We start from the raw sequence: 3,427 nt of genomic DNA on the forward strand, positions 1-3,427 counted from the left end.
TGCCTTAACCACATTTAAAACAGCAAGCACAAAACGAGATTGATGCATTGGTGATTGTTTGCAAACTACTACAACCATATGTTTCAACCAAGCACTCAGAATTTGAGTATGTGTGTTTGAACAAAACTAGTGCATAACATATAAGCAAAACATACACACTTAAATCCTAGTTTGATCCATCTCAATCATCATACAAGAGCAATGATGCAAAGGACTCTAGCAACTGCAATTCAAGATAAAATTGCTAGAAAACTCTTAAAGAGGAATTACATTTGACTCAAATCAAAGGTTAAACAATCAATAAGCACTTCAAACATGATGAGACATAGAGATTGAAGAGGAGAAAATTATTTTTGAGAAAATAATAAGAATCTGCGATTGATTGATTTTTATCATAAAATTTTATAATTGACTAAGGTATCGGAAACTTACCTTTTTTTGTATTATATGATGAATATGAATATATGATTGATTTTATGGTGTAATTATAATGGCGATTGTCTTATGTTTGATCATTTGTAAGTAATTATTATTAGCACTTGGGATGTTTTGATTAGTGATCAATGCTTGCGTTTCCGATTGTTTGGATTGTTTAGGAATTATTGTTTTAGTTCCAGTATCATCATGACAACTTGTTTCCAGAACAATAATTAGGGATTCTCATTTGTTCTTCCATAAAAACATAAAATTAATTAATTGTTTACGTGGTTGTCGTTAATTTAATTATGAATACCTTGAATTATTCTGCTTTTGAATTCATGTTGGTTCTCTTTCTTGTCTGGAATTCTTTTATTGCATTGAATGGTGAATTAAAGAAATCGGAAGCGTGAGATTGAAAGATTGGATTGAGTTTCCTTTTATTTATATTTAGAAATAATTAGAGTTCCTTATATTAGTATAAGTGGTTTATTAGTTAGGGTTTTCATTTAATTATAATTAGAGACCAGATTAGGAAATTATTAAAATGAGGATTTTATTTATAATAAGCTTAATCTAATTAAAATTCTAAATCGATTTATTTTAGGTATTAGTTGATTTCTCGATTTGGGTTCAGATAATCCTAATTGTAAACTTTGCTCCCAAATTGATTTTGGGCTTTCCTCTTCTTAACAGAGAAGCCCATCTATTGCGCCACCAGGGAGAGTTTCTCTCCTTCTCGCGCATCCAATCCATCTAGGCTTCTTCCTCCGCAGAAGGTAGGAGAGCATTCTTCTCCTTATTCGTTTTGTTTCTTTTTTATCCCGAGAGGCACGGCTTAGGCGACGTTCTCGCCTTTAGAGGGCGGCTCGCTGTGGACTCGTAGAGTCCTTCGTCGCGTGAGTAGACCTTCTTCTTCTCCTTTTCTTTTTCTGGCTCGCGGTGCATGTGGAGGTATCGCCACCCTCTTCTTCCCCTTTTTCCTCTTTTTCTTTCGTCTTGCAACCCGCGACGGCAGCGGAATAGGGTTGCGTTCTTGGTTGTGTTTCAGAATAGGGTTCTTCTGAAATTGGAATTAGGGATTTGATTCATCTGTTTTCTCTGCAGATTGAGGGTTGTAGTTTGGGTTTCTTTTGATACACGGTTCTGTGATTCTTTGGCGAGTTGTTTTGCGTTTTGTTTATCTGTGTTCTCGATCTCGCAGCGTTTTGGTGTTCGCGTTTCGTTTTGGGTGTGATACTAGGTTCTCTTTTTAAGAATTTTTTTTTTTTATCTTGTGCTTGGGGTTAGCGTTCCGAGTTGTGATTTGGAGCTTTCTTCTGCTTCTGTTCTTAGCATTTTGTGGTTCTTTATTGATTCTTCTCCGTGAGTTTGATTTGCGTCTTGAAGTTCTGTTTCTCGCTGGTTTGGATTTCCAGTGGTGGTTCTGGGTTTTCCGTGGTGGTTGTTGTTGGTTGCACGAGCGGTGTCAATGGAGGCGCGACCATGGATGTTGCGGTGGCTGGCCCGAGGAATCTTTCATGTGCTTGATTTGATTTGGGTTGTGTTAATTGGACCGTAAATCCATGAACAGATTGGAATTTGTAATATTAAAGACCAACAAAAAATAATAAGAAATTTAATTGGGCTGTAGGCTCAGAGGTTAGCATCGTGTGATTGGATTAAGTGTTGCTTCCTCCATCACCACACCTTTTTTCCTCCATCTTTTCTTTATTATTTTGTCTTTTTAGTAAAATTTTATTTTTAAGGTTATTATTTTTTAATTTTACTCATTCACAACCTATTTCATTAATAACCTATTCTAGTTTCGTACATGAGTAAAATAGCGTGGAGTGGTGCTTCATATTCGAATAAATTTTGAAATAAAACTCTAAAATAAAAAATGTAACCTTTAAACGGAGGTGACATCCTTTCACAGATGTCAACATCCTTCAACGGATGTCAACATCCTTCAACGGATGTCAAAGGATGTCAACATCCTTCAACGGATGTCAACATCCTTCAACGGATGTCAACATCCTTCAACGGATGTTAACTGTCAGAGCGGCTGCAGCGGAATGGTTAGCGTGGAATAACAAACCAAGAGGGGGTGAATTGGTTCTTACTAAAAACGTGTGCCTTAAAAATTTCTACTCAATTAAACTTACTTAGCAATTAATAATAACAATAAAATAGAGTAAGGATGAGAGAAATTTGCACAGATGATTTTATCCTGGTTCAGATCTTACCAATCCTATATCCAGTCGCTTATCTCCAAATAAGATAAACAATTCACTAATCACAAAACAATTACAAACTACAATCACAAAGATACAATTTATAAAAGTTTAGAAAACACCTCTCTTGATGCCACAAGAGATGAGACAACACCTCCTTTGAATCTTTACAAAGGATGAAACACTTCCTCCGAATACTTCACGAAGGATGACTTCCTCTTCCGAACACTTCCTTAGACACACCAAGGATGAACCAGCTATTCCTCTATCACCGTAGCAGTATATCACCAACTCTATAGACAGAGTTTCCTTAGCTGAGCAAGAGCACACAATTCTCAAGAGTTTCTGAGTATTTGAGCACAAGGGAAGAGATGTGGTTGTTCCCCTTGAGAGGAAATGAGAGTCTATTTATAGACTCATCCAAAGGCTCTTCCATTTTTCGTTTTTAGCCTTTCTGACTGTGTTAATCGATTATCTTAAGTTGCTAATCGATTAGTCACTAAAAGACAAAACAACGGATAGTCCAACAACTCAAAAACGGCTAGTTTTTCAAACGGTCACCTTGCTAATCGATTAACAGCCCATGCTAATCGATTAACGCTAATCGATTAGCAGCCCTTGTTAATCGATTAGCATGCAGTGTTGAGCTTTTCCATTGCTCTCTGGAATAATCAATTATTTACCCCTGTTAATCGATTAGCACTGCACAGTTTTTGCTTCTTGGTTTATTTTTACATCACTTTTGAATGCATACATAAAACCACTAATTTCCTATGTTCACACAGTTATTACAA

General features: G+C 36.2%; 1 long non-coding RNA gene across 1 annotated transcript; it reads left to right on the forward strand.

Moving 5' to 3' along the window:
• Nucleotides 1-1,077: 1,077 nt before the first annotated feature.
• LOC128196179 (uncharacterized) lies at nt 1,078-2,119 on the forward strand. The gene is made up of 2 exons (XR_008248396.1): nt 1,078-1,371; nt 1,525-2,119. It is a non-coding gene; the product is annotated as an uncharacterized LOC128196179 (long non-coding RNA).
• The last annotated feature ends 1,308 nt before the right edge of the window (nt 2,120-3,427 follow it).

This window comes from Vigna angularis, chromosome 4, assembly GCF_016808095.1.
Source record: "Vigna angularis cultivar LongXiaoDou No.4 chromosome 4, ASM1680809v1, whole genome shotgun sequence".
NCBI lineage: Eukaryota > Viridiplantae > Streptophyta > Magnoliopsida > Fabales > Fabaceae > Vigna > Vigna angularis.